This window comes from Mobula hypostoma, chromosome 10 (genome assembly GCF_963921235.1).
Source record: "Mobula hypostoma chromosome 10, sMobHyp1.1, whole genome shotgun sequence".
Lineage (NCBI taxonomy): Eukaryota > Metazoa > Chordata > Chondrichthyes > Myliobatiformes > Myliobatidae > Mobula > Mobula hypostoma.
The window spans coordinates 11,838,188-11,851,704 of NC_086106.1; positions in this window are offsets into that span (position 1 = coordinate 11,838,188).

Below are 13,517 nucleotides of genomic sequence, written 5' to 3' on the forward strand. Positions count from 1 at the left end.
AGGGGAGGGAGAGGGAAAAACTTTTTACGGGAAGGAAAAATCGATATTCATGCCATCAGGTTGGAGGATACACAGACAGAATGTGAGGTGTTGCCCGTTGACCCTGAGGGTGGCCTCATCTCGACACAGGAAGAGGCCACGGACCAACATGTCAGAACGGGACTGGAAATCGGAGTTAAAATGTTTGGCCACTATGGTACAGCATGGCCAACATTTCAAAAGACCCTCATTTCAAGATGTTCTGAACAGTTAAAGGCAAAATATAGTTCTTTTGGTCTCCAGAACTCCTTTCTGGGCTTTGTTATATGTCCACTTAATTAGGTACACATGTACTCCTGCTCGTTAATTCAAATATCTAATCAGCCAATCATGTGCCAGCAACTCAATACATAAAAGCATGCAGACACGGTCAAGAGGTTCATTTGTTGTTCAGACCAAACACCAGAATGGGGAAGAAGGGTGATCTAAGTGATTTTGACCGTGGAATGATTGTTGGTGCCAGATGGGGTGGTTTGAGTATCTCAGAAACTGGTGATCTCCTGGGATTTTCACGCACAACAGTCTATAGAGTTTACAAAGAATGGTGCACAAAATAAAAGCAAACATCCAGTAAGCAGAAGTTCTGTGGGTGAACACGCCTTGTTAATGAGAGAGGTCAGAGGAGAATGGCCAGACTGGTTAAAACTGACAGGAAGGCGACAGTAACTCAAATAAACACGCGTTACAACAGTGGTGTGCGGAAGAGCATCTCTGAACGCACAACACGACAAACCTTGAAGTGGACGGGCCTGCAGCAAAAGAAGACTATGAACATACACCGCGGACCTCCAGCATTCAGTGAAGTGGCCACAGAGAGTAGTTGCAATTGGTATGAGATTTCCTTCAGCCCAAGACTAGTGGTGCACCCTAACCTTCTTCGGCCACGATCATTGCAATATATCCACGCATGAGTAGATTCGAGAAGATACGTGCGAGTAAAGCATCACGACAGGCCGCACCACCGTCTGGTACGGGAGGCAGCTTCTGCTCAAGTTCAAAGTAAGTTGTGAGATTAGTCAGCTCCACCATGTATCTCTGTAGTATCCAAGACATCTCCAAGATGAGGTGCCTTCGGAAGGCAGCGTCCATCATTAAGGACCCCCACCACCCAGGACATCCATTGTTCACATTGATACCCATCGGGAAGGAGGTACAGGAGCCTGAAGGCACACGGTCAGTGATTCAGGAACAGCTTCTTCCCCTCTGCCATCCGATTTCTGAATGGAGATCGAACCACACTAATTCACGATTTTTTTTGCTCTACTCATTTTAACTGAACTATTTAATAGACATATACTGTATATACTTACTGTAACAGTTTCTTCTCTCTCTATTTATTTATCACGTATTTCATTGTACTGCTGCTGAAAAGTTAAGAAATATCACGACATATGCCGGTGGTATTAAACCTGATTCTCATTCTGATTTCCAGTAGTCGGCCAAGGTGTACCTAATAAAGTGGCCACTAACTGTATCCTAAATGCCTCCCGATGTAAAAGTATGAAGATCAGGTTTATAATTAGCAGTGACTGAAGTAAACATTCAAAGTGACCAAAACTGCACAAACTACCCCAAATTGGGCCTCAACGTAACATACTTACTTCAGTAATTTTGTTTCTTTGCACTGTTGCCTTATAGCAACAAATTTCACATCAATCATGTTGGTAATAATCTTAAAGGCATCCGTTAGTCTTGCGAGACCATGGATCTGCGCCAGGGCGCAGGCCTGGGCAAGGTTTTATGGAAGACTAGCAGCTGCCCATGCTGCAAGTCTCCCCTCTCCATGACACTGATGTTGTCCAAGGGAAGGGCATTATAGTCATAGTCATAGTCATACTTTATTGATCCCAGGGGGAAATTAGGACCCATACAGCTTGGCACCAGTGTCGTCGCAGAGCACTGTGTGGTTAGGTGCCTTGCTCAAGGACACAACACATATTGCCTCGGCTGGGGCTCGAACTCACAACCTTCAGGCGCTAGTCCAATGCCTTAACCACTTGGCCACGTGCCCACACTTGGTAATAATAAACTTGAGTGATTCTAAGTACGTGTTGGAGGAAGAGAGTTGGGATATTGACATACTGACATGTGGGTCGTGAGACCTTGACAATTCGTCTCCTCCCACAGATGTTCTTCAGCAGATTATCTGTTGCTCCAGATTTCATTAATGAGTAATCTCCTGCGTCCCCATGAGGTGAAGGTTGAAAATCTGTCAAGTGAAGGCCCCATGTCTTTAGGTGAGGATAGGTAGGAGCCACGGAAGTTGGGGTGTGAGACTGTTTAACCTCAAGAAACAGCCATTAGCGGCTGACAGCCAGGGGGGACGCTTAGCCCTCTGTTGTTCACAGTGCTAGGTCCAGTTCAAACCGAATCATCAAGTTTGCAATGACACAGCAGTGGTTGACAACGTTCTCTCTAAAGTGCGCGCACGTGCATATCATTTGCTACGAGTGCACAAAGGAATTTAAATTGCGCACAAAAGGTTGTCACCCTCTACCTTGTCGGCATGTTATACTTTATACTTTATTGTCGCCAAACAATTGATACTAGAACGTACAATCATCACAGCGATATTTGATTCTGCACATCCCGCTCCCTGGATTACAAATATTAAATATTAAAAATAGTAAAAATTAGTAAATATTAAAAATTTAAATTATAAATCATAAATAGAAAATAGAAAAATGGAAAGTAAGGTAGTGCAAAAAAACCGAGATGCAGGTCCGGATATTTGGAGAGTACGGCCCAGATCCGGGTCAGGATCCTTTCAGCAGTCTTATCACAGTTGGAAAGAAGCTGTTCCCAAATCTGGCCATATGAATCTTCAAGCTCCTGAGCCTTCTCCCGGAGGGAAGAGGGACGAAAAGTAGGTATATTTCATGACTGTACACAATCACATTTCCTTTTCCGGTTTCTGATGTGGATGGAGTTTGTGATGACTTGTCTGCGGGTTTTAGAACTGGCTCATTTATACTGTTTTTATTGAAGAAATTACTCAGTGTGCACACGCTGTTGTCACTGGGCAAAGAAACTGCACAGCACAAGATTTTTATGCACACTGATCATTGCAAATTGGAGGGAACATTTGTGGTTGGCCTCATCATCAACGAAGACGGGACGATGTCCAGAGAGGAGGTAGGGTGGCTGGCAAGCACAATAACTTGAGTCTCAAAGTGGACAAGACCAAGGAGATAATTGTGGACTTCAGGAAGGTGCAAACTGACATATCTGTTGTTTTTTCTTAACCCACCATCCATCATATCTTCCGGTTTAAGATGGTGCAACATTTGTGCAACAGCTCACGGGTAGTTCAGAAGGCAAGAGATATAATTAAAGATGTTGATTAATAACTCCTTTTCTGAAGTAAATTGTGGTCAACTGTCACCGCAAACAATGAGGAAGTAAGTGGAGGCAAAGTTGATTGGTGTATCGTGAAGCTGAAACGCAATGTTCAAGACGGAGTTGGTATCGCTGTCACTGTTGGAGTGAATGATTAGAGAGGTGTCGACGCAGAAGAGTTTTGATGCCCGTCCTAACCCGGGTGCGAGGTTGGACGTTCGGAGCGCCGAGCCGATCTGGCGAGATGGAGAACGGCTTCGGGCTGTGCCGAAGTGTCACTGCGCCGGGGTCCAGGTCCTAGAATGAGGCACCACCTGGTTCTCGAACAATTTAAACGCTGACCCAGATAGATAGAGTGCCGGGACCGGAGGTGAGGTTTGGCCTGATTTCCCTCACTCTCCGTTGATGTTCATTCCGCTCTCCGGCGGCTGTCGTCTCAGCGGGTTTCGCAGCGCTTTTGCCCGGCTGATATGATGAACTGAGACCAAGGCTTGGGCCTACTCCGGCTGATCTGGGGGATCTAAGGACTCGGTCTGGTTCTGAATGCTGTCGTTTGCTTTCATCATTTGCATGACGTGTGTGTGTTTATTTCTTTTCTATGGTCTTTTTTTTAGTTGGGCTCTTTGGGTTTCTTGCTTTGTGGCTGCCTGTAAGCAAACAAATCTCAAGGTGTATAATATATCTTTATATATATATCTTTGATTAAAAAAAAATGCTTTGAATCTTTGAATATATGTCATATATGGATGTGTCTGCAGCTATCTATCTATCTATATATATATATGACCAAGCCGTGTACTGTATATACACTGTATACTGTATGTGTGTGTGTATATATATATATATATATATATGAAAGACCGAGCTGTGTACTGTATATATATTGTATACTGTATGTGTATGTGTATATGTATGTGTGTGTGTATATATGTGTGTGTGTGTGTGTGTGTGTGTGTGTATATATACATGGCCTGGACTTTTGCATAGTACTGTACATGTGCACGGCTGAATGAAACCTGTTTGTGCTTACATGTGTAACTTGAGGGTGGAATCAGCTTAGAAAGGAGGGAGCGGGAAGCACCAGAGAGACATTCTGTAATGATCAATAAACTAATTGTTTGGAATCAAATATGACTCTGCTTGGTGTCTCAGGACCGGGGGTGTTTGCAACCCCCACCAATCCTCCACCCCTGGCACTCCTCTGCCACCCCTTCCACGATTTAAAAGCTCGCCCTCTGCTCCATGTTGATAAATACAGTACTGTGCAAAAATTTTAGGCACATAGGGGTGTGTTTTTCTGTGTGTGTGTGTGCGTGTGCGTGTGTGTGTGTGTGTGTGTGTGTGTGTGTGTGTGTGTGTGAGATCCTAAGACTTTTGCACAGTACACCGAAAAATGTTTATTTTGAAAAACAAACTTTGATAGAAATCTACACCGAAAGCACAAAGCTACCTACATTGAAACACAGATTTCTATTTCACAGCTTCAGGACCTGCAAAAATATTATCTGGGAAGTACAGCGGCCTATTTGAACACAGAGAGCCCCCAAAAACAGCGGAGTGATAATCGATTTCCCGAAGTTGTCCGGGATAGGCTTCCCCAGAATACTGCTACATTATTTTGCATTCACTTGCAATGTCAGGTAGATCTCGGCTTATGGTACTCTTTGAAACAGAGCACCACAGGCCCTCTGTCCTGCAATTAGAGCCCGTGCTTGGGACTCACAGGGTGTGGCTGAGTTAATGATCACCCGAGCAAAATGAAGCCACAACTGTCTTCTGCTGCTCGTACAGGAGTAAATCTGCAGAGGCTGGAAATCCAAGCAACACACTCAAAATGACGGAGGAACTCAGCAGGCCAGGCAGCGTCGATGGAAAAGTGTGGAGGCTTTGGGCCGAGACCCTTCATCCGGACTGGGAAAAGAAAGGATGAGCAGTCAGAGTAAGAAGGTGGGGGGAGGAGAGGAAGAAGTACAAGGTGTTAGGTGTGAAACCGGGAGGGGTGGGGGGGGGGAAATAAAGAGCTGGGAGGTTGATTGGTGAAGGAGATTAAGGGCTGGAGAAGGGGGAATCTGATAGGAGGGGGTAGAAGACATTGGAAGAAAGGGAAGGGGGAGGATCACCAGAGGGAGGTGATGGGCCAGTAAGGAGATGAGGTAAGAGAGGGGAGCAGGAATAGGGCCGGGGGCAATTACCAGAAGTTAGAGCTACTGTTCATTAAGGTGATTGGAGGGCTCTTTCGTTCTCCACTTGCATTCATCTCAGGAATCACCTCCCATTCTTGCGGATCTGAACTCCTTCCCTCAGGAACTCAGGATCACGAGCGGCTGGGCCTCCCTGGTTTTGCCGACTTTCTGCTCCGTATTAGCAGAGTGCCGCGGCCACCTGGGAGAAATCGCGGGATGTAATCCAATTAAATGCTTCCGCTCATGTTCCATCCCCTAAGAATACACAACCGCTCCTCGGAGGATCAGAAGGGGACGGGGTTAGCAACTTTAAATTCCTGGGTGTTACTATTTCACAGGACCTGTCCTGGACCCAGAACATAAGTGGAATTTCAAAGAAAGCACAATGGTGCCTCTACTTCCTTAGGAGATCATGGAAATTCTGAAACTGTGACGAACTTCTATAGATGTGCAGTGGAGAGTCTATTGACCGGCTGCATTATGGTCTGGTATGGGAACACCAATGCCCTTGAATGGAAAATCCTACAAAAGGTAGTGGATTCTGCCCGGTACATCAAGGGTAAAGTCCTCCCAACCACTGAGCAGATCTACATGAAATGCAATCATAGGAAAGCAGCGTCCATCATCAGAGATCCTCAACGCCCAGTCACAGCTACCATCAGGTAGAAGGCACAATAGCCTCTGGACTTGCACCAGCAGGTTCAGGAACAGTCACTACCCCTCAACCATCAGGTTCTTGAACCAGTGGGGATAACTACACTCATTTACCCATCATTGAAATGTTCCCTCATCCAATGATCTCACTTTAAGGACTCTTTATCTCATTATCTCATGTTCTCGTTACTTATTGCTATTTATTTATATTTGCATTTGCACAGTTTGCTGTCTCTGCACTCTGGTTGATCTTTCATTGATCCTCTTTACAGTTACTATTCTATAGATTCGAATCGAATTGACTTTATTTCTTACATCCTTTATATACATGAGGAGTAAAAATCTTCACGTTACTTCTCTGTCTAAATGTGCAATGTGCAATTATAGTAACTTATAATGAATATTATGTACAACAGGATAGTCAACATAACAGAGAAATACTGTCAACACGCACAGAAAATGCTGGTGAATGCAGCAGGCCAGGCAGCATCTATAGGAAGAGATACAGTCGACGTTTCGGGCCGGGATCCTTTGTCAGGACTATCTGAAAGAAGAGATAAATTATACATGGGGAGCAGTGAGAGAGGGTTTCACTAAACTCCCGTCGAAGAGAAGATCTAAACTTCTTCAGTGTAGGCATCACTGGAAGAGGCTTTGCAGTAGTGAATTTAAAAACACAGACATGAGGAAATCTGCAGATGCTGGAAATTCAAGCAACACACACAAAAAATGCTGGTGAACGCAGCAGGCCAGGCAGCATCTATAGGAAGAGGTACAGTCAACGTTTCGGGCCGGGACCTTTGTCAGATACACGCAGTTGTGTCAGCGTAAATTCATCAGTCTGATGGCCTGGTGGAAGAAGCTGTCCCGGAGCCTGTTGGTCCTGGCTTTTATGCTACAGTACCATTTCCTGGATGGTAGCAGCTGGAACAGTTTGTGGTTGGGGTGACTCGGGTCCCCAATGATCCTTCGGGCCCTTTTTACGCACCTGTCTTTGTAAATGTCCTGAATAGTGGGAAGTTCACATCTACAGATGCGCTGGGCTGTCCGCACCACTCTCTGCAGAGTCCTGCGATTGAGGGAAGTACAGTTCCCATACCAGGCAGTGATGCAGCCAGTCAGGATGCTCTCAATTGTGCCCCTGTAGAAAGTCCTCAGGATCTGGGGTCCCTTAACAAACTTCTGCAACCGTCTGAGGTGAAAGAGGCGCTGTTGTGCCTTTTTCACCACACAGTTAGTGTGTACAGACCATGTGAGATCCTCGGTGATGTTTATGCTGAGGAATTTAAAGCTGTTCACCTTCTCAACCCCAGATCTATTGATGCCTATAGGGATTAGCCTGTCTCCATTCCTCCTGTAGTCCACAACCAGCTCCTTTGTTTTTGCGACATTGAGGGAGAGGGTGTTTTCTTGACACCACTGTGTCAGGGTGATGACTTCCTCTCTGTAGGCTGCCTCATTATTATTTGGGATTAGGCCAATCAGTGTAGTGTTGACAGCAAATTTAATTAGCAGATTGGAGCTGTGGCTGGCAACACAGTCATGGGTATACAGAGAGTAAAGGAGGGGGCTTAGGACACAGCCCTGAGGGGCACCTGTGTGGAGAGTCAGAGGGGCAAAGGTGAGGGAGCCCACTCTTACCACCTGCTGGCGATCTGACAGGAAGTCCAGGATCCAGCTGCACAAGGCAGGGTGAAGGCCGAGGTCTCTGAGCTTCTTGTCGAGCCTGGAGGGAATTATGGTGCTGAATGCTGAACCCTAGTCCTAAAGACCATTCTCACACAAACATCCCTCTTCTCCAGATGTGTAAGGACAGCGTGTAGAGCTGTGGCTACTGCGTCACCTGTCGATCAGTTGTCAAATTGTAGGGGGTTCAGTGTGGGTGGAGCGTGCTGCAAACGTAGTCCTTGACCAGCCCCTCAGAGCATTTGCTTATTACTGTTGTGAGTGCGGCAGGACGCCAGTTGTTCAGACATGTTACCTTGGACGTTTTTGGTACAGGGACAATGGTAGATGTTTTGAAGCAGGAGGGCACGCTACACTGGGAGAGGGAGAGATTAAAAATGTCTGTAAACACACCTGCCAGTTGTGCCGTGCACATCCTGAGTACCCGCCCTGGGATGCTGTCTGGTCCCGCAGCCTTGATGCTGTCCACTCGTTGGAAACTTCAGCCTCAGAGATGACCACCAGCCGGTCGCATCATCTGCAGGTCTCCACGGGGGGCTCAGCATTGGCGACATCGAATTGAGCTTAAAAAAGATTTAACTCGCCCGGGAGAGAGGCATCGATGTTGGAAACCCCACTGTCTTTACCTTTGAAGTCTGCGGTGGTGTGAAGCCTAAGTTGTGTGTGTGTTGTTGGTGGAGAGTTGAGTCTGAATCTTGTCTCTGTATTGTTGTTTCGCTGCCTTGACGACTTCGCGCATTTCCTGCGCTCTTGCTGATTACCGGTAGTGAAGCTGCACTGGCAATGTTGGGTATGCACACAAGAAAATGAATCTCAGGGTAGTATATGGTGACGTATACATACTTTGATCATAAATTTACTATGAACTTTGAACTATGAACAAGAAAAAGAACTATTAAAAGTTACATTCTGTGCATCACCCAAAGGGCAGAGCTCCTAGTTGTAACAGGAGCCGAATCTTTCATTTCACCCACATCAGGGCTTCCAGTTCACAGGCAATCACTACAATGGACAGCATAATGAATTTGGGGTGTTAAGTAATTATCCGGCCTTTCACCCAGAGATTGACCTCACAGACTAACAGGGCACTTTGACTCTAACTTAACCCACAACCGCAATCAGCCGAAAGTCCTTTAAGCCAACAATAATCAGCCAATTGGCCGGCCGGTGGTGTAGCAGCATCAGCACCGGCTGTGTTCGCAGGTTCGAATCCAGCCGGCTCCTTGCATGTTTTTCATTGAGTTTCGAGTTAGTAATTCGGCCTTGTAACAACAGTCAAAAGCTATGGAAATGGCAAAAGTGCCGCCCGATGAAAAGAAACCACAACAATCAGGCAATTAAGTACATACTGGTCATTGCACCGGCTCTCTCTCCTGAGATTGGGTACCGGTTTTGTTGTCAGGCCTTGTGGCACACGCTGTTGCTTCGGCGTTTTGTCTCTCTTTTCTTAACGAGGCCGAGTTGCTAGCTGGGCGTTTCAACCCAGCACGGACGGACAGCGTGCGAGGAATCGGCTGGATTCGAGCCTGGGACCAGTCGCCTCAAAGTCCGGTCGGAATGGATTGCCACTGCGCTGTTTTACAGATCTGAGAGCTGTTTTTTTTCACTACCCCTGGAACTTTATTTCTGTAGGTTCAGCACATCTGGACTTGTTCTCTATTCCAAATCAAGGTCAAGTTTATTATCATTGGCATATGTCGTGACACTAGTTGTGTAAGGGGGTTTCGATTTTTATGTTACTGCGGAGGCTAATTAAAATGGCGTCTTTGTTATGTTAATCTGGGGAATACGGCTTTGTTGTCTTAAACGCTGAGAAAGTTTGCGCTAGCAGCTTGTTGTGGTTTAGAGGGTGATAAGAAATAAGTTATTAACCAATTGGGATAGTTGTTATGGTTTTGGTGTATTTGAAGATACTGTTTGCCGAGGGGTTTTGGGGGCAGAAGGCGGGAGAGCGAGACAGAGGATGGACGAGGTGCTGTGAGTCCGCTAACGGGGTCGGACCCCGAGCGGGACGTTCGGCAAGGAGACGGATTCCTGGGGAGCGTCTGGTCGACCACCATTGTTGGTCCCAGGCGGCCGGTGGAGGTGGTCCGAGGGGGTCGCAGGGTGAAGATGAAGGTCCTTGAGCTCCAATGGTTTTTGTGCACGAAGAGATTGAACTTTGATAAGTGTGGCGCCTTTTATTTTCCTTTTATATTTTATTCTCTTTTAATTATATAGTTCCAGTAATACCTATAAACTGTATATCATTTAATCGTATCTGGTGTATTGTCTGTTATTTGGACGGGGTGGGGTACATCACACAGCATCCACACAAACGAATTACCCAGTTTGGCGGGGCCGAGGCTGTTTCCCTAGACGACAGCGAGCCGAGCGACCCTGAGGGTGGCCGGGGGGGGGGCTACAGTTGTTTTGCAGTCGCAGTGCAGTGGAATTAACTTTTTATATACAGCTGGGGTGCCTAAGAGAATTGCACAGTACTGTAATAATTTTATGTATTGCACTGTACTTCTGTCACAAAAAAAAACAAATTTCATGACATATGTGAGTGATGGTAAACCTGATTCTGATCTGGGTCTCTATTGTGGACTGAGAGTGGGAAGGGGGCAGGGAGAGGGGAATCATGGTTGGGAAAAGGGGAGGGGAGAGGGGAGGGAGCGGGAAGCACCAGAGAGACATTCTGTATTGATCACTAAACCAATTGTTTGGAATCAAATGACCTTGCCTGATGTCTCAGGTCTGGGTGTGTTTGCAAGGCCTCAACGGAGCGGACGTGGAGAGGATGTTTCCTCTGGTGGAGAAGCCTAGGACCAGAAGGCACAGCCTCAGAATAGAGGGACGTCCATTTAGAACAGAAAAGAGGAGGAATTTCTTTAGCCAGAGTGGTGAACCTGTGGAATTTGTTGCCACAGCCGGCTGTGGATGCCAATTTATCAGGTATACTTAAGGCAGAGTTTGATATATTCTTGATTACTCAGGGCATGAAGGGATACGGGGAGAAGGCAGGAGATTGGGGCTGAGAGGGAAAATGGATCAGCCATGATGAAATGGTGGAGCAGACTCGATGGGCCAAATGGCCTAATTCTGCTCCTATATCTTGTCGCCTTGTGAACCAAATAAGCAGATAGCTAGATAGATATTGTGCACACAAGAAATTCTGCAGATTCAGGAAATCCAAAGCAACACACACAAAATGCTGAAGGAACTCAGTAGGTCGGGCAGCATCAACAGAAAGGAAGCAACAGCCAACTTTTTGGGCTGAGATCCTTCTTCGAGACGGCAAAGGAAGGGGAAGATGCTAGAATAAAAAATGGTGGAGGGAGCTGAAGGGGGATAACTAGAAGGTGATAGGTGAAGCCAGGCGGGTTGAAAGGGCAAAGGGCTGGAGAGGAAGGAATCTGACTGAGAGAGTGGACCACAGGAGAAAGGGAAGGAGGAGAGGACCCAGGGGGAGGTGATAGGTAGGTAAGAGGTCAGGGTGGGGAATAGAAGAAGAGGGGAGGGGGAGTGATTCTTTTTTACCGGAAGGAGAAATCGATATTCATTCAATCAGGTTGGAGGCCACCCAGACAGAATAAAACACAGAACATGCTAGAGGAACTCACCAAGCCAGGCAGCATCTTTCTTTTTAAATCTTTTTATTAATTTTCCAAAATTATAAACAGAATAACAATATTGATACAGAGAGATTGGAGTAATCATATTGTTGATAAACATGTACAAAAAATACTTCAAATAATAGCAACGCACATCAAAGTTGCTGGTGAACGCAGCAGGCCAGGCAGCATCTCTAGGAAGAGGTACAGTCGACGATTCGGGCCAAGACCCCTCATCAGGACTAACTAAAGGAAGAGCTAGTAAGAGATATAATGCAGGTGTTATAGACTTTCAAACTCTTAATATAGTTAATCATAGAGAAAAAAGAAATAAAAAGAAAAAAAATGCAAAGAAAAACCCTCCAAAAAAACAAAAAATAAATAAATACTAAACCCAAAAAGAAAGCAAACGGAACAAAACAAGGCTAGACCAATATCTTAAATCGAACACATTCAATAACGTTGTCACCTCCGCTCCTCTATTCATATATTTTAAATTAATAAAAAGGATTCGGAAAAGGTCAAATTACATCATATGAAAATGTTGAATAAATGGTTTCCAAGTCTCTTCAAATTTAACCGAAGGATCAAAAATGTCACTTCTGATTTTTTTTTTCTAAATTTAAACATGATGTAGTTTGGGAAAACCATTGAAATGTGGTAGGAGGGTTGGTCTCCTTCCAGTTCAATAAAATGGATCTCCTGGCCATTAAAGTAACAAATCCGACAGGCTGAAGAGGATAAAAATCTATGTTCTGTCATTGGCAAACCAAAAACTGCCGTAATAGGATGGGCTTGTAAGTCAAAACGAGGCCAGGCAGCATCTATGGAAAAAATATTCCAGATGGAATAGATAGGTAGATAGATAGATAATGCAGACAAGAGAGCAAAGTCGTAAGGTAGTATTCATGGCTTCATGAATCTGTTTCAGAATCTAAGATGTTCCTAAAATGTTTAGTGTGTGTCTTCAGGCACCTAGACCTGGCGGTAAGGAGAAGAGGGCATGTCCTGGGTGGTAATGATGGATATCACCTTCGTGCAGCCTGGCCTTTTGAAGATGTCCCCGGTGGTGGGGAGAATGGTGGCCGAGATGGAGTTAGTTGTGTCTAGCGCCCCCTGCAGCTTGTTCCCGTCCTGTGCGCCCACACCTCCTTATCGGGTGGCGCTGCAGCGGGCAGAAGGAATCAGTCATCATCCACGTGACGACGCTGTAGGAGGAGTCGGTGTCTTGAGTCTTGGAAAAAGTTAGTTTAAAAGCCAAGTTAAACTGCTTCTTTATGATGGCAATCTTACCTCTGATACAACTTAAAGCCAAATAAGTGATACTCTGGACCAGGGGGTTTCCAACTTTTTTTTTAATGCCATGGACCAATACCATTAGCAAGGGGTTCGTAGACCCCATATTGGGAACCCCTGTTCTGGATTGACGGCGAGCTACAAAATAAAATATGTAGAATTGGGGTGAAAAACTAAATGGAGCTCCCTATCAACCTCCAGACAGAGTCATAGAACAATAGATTAGATTAGATAATGAGGACACTCAGTCCTCTTTTATTGTCATTTAGTAATGCATGCATTAAGAAGTGATACAATGTTCCTCCAGAATGATATCACAGAAACACATGACAAACCGACTGAAAAACTGACAAAAAGCACATAATTATAACATATAGTTACAACAGTGCAAAGCAATACTGTAATTTGATGAAGAACAGACCATGGGCACGGTAAAAAAAAGTCTCAAAGTCTGTTGAAAGTCCCATCATCTCACGCAGACGGTAGAAGGACGAAAAAAAACTCTTCCTGCCATGAGCTTCCAGTGCTGCAAACTTGCCGATGCAGCACCCTGGAAGCACCCGACCACAGCCAACTCAAGTCCGTCCGAAAACTTTGAGCCTCCGACCAGCTCTCCGACACCGAGCACCGAGCACCATCTCTGCCGAGCGCTTCGACCCCGGCCCCGGCAACAGGCAACAGGCAAAGCCGAGAATTTGGGGCCTTCCCCTCCGGAGATTCTCAA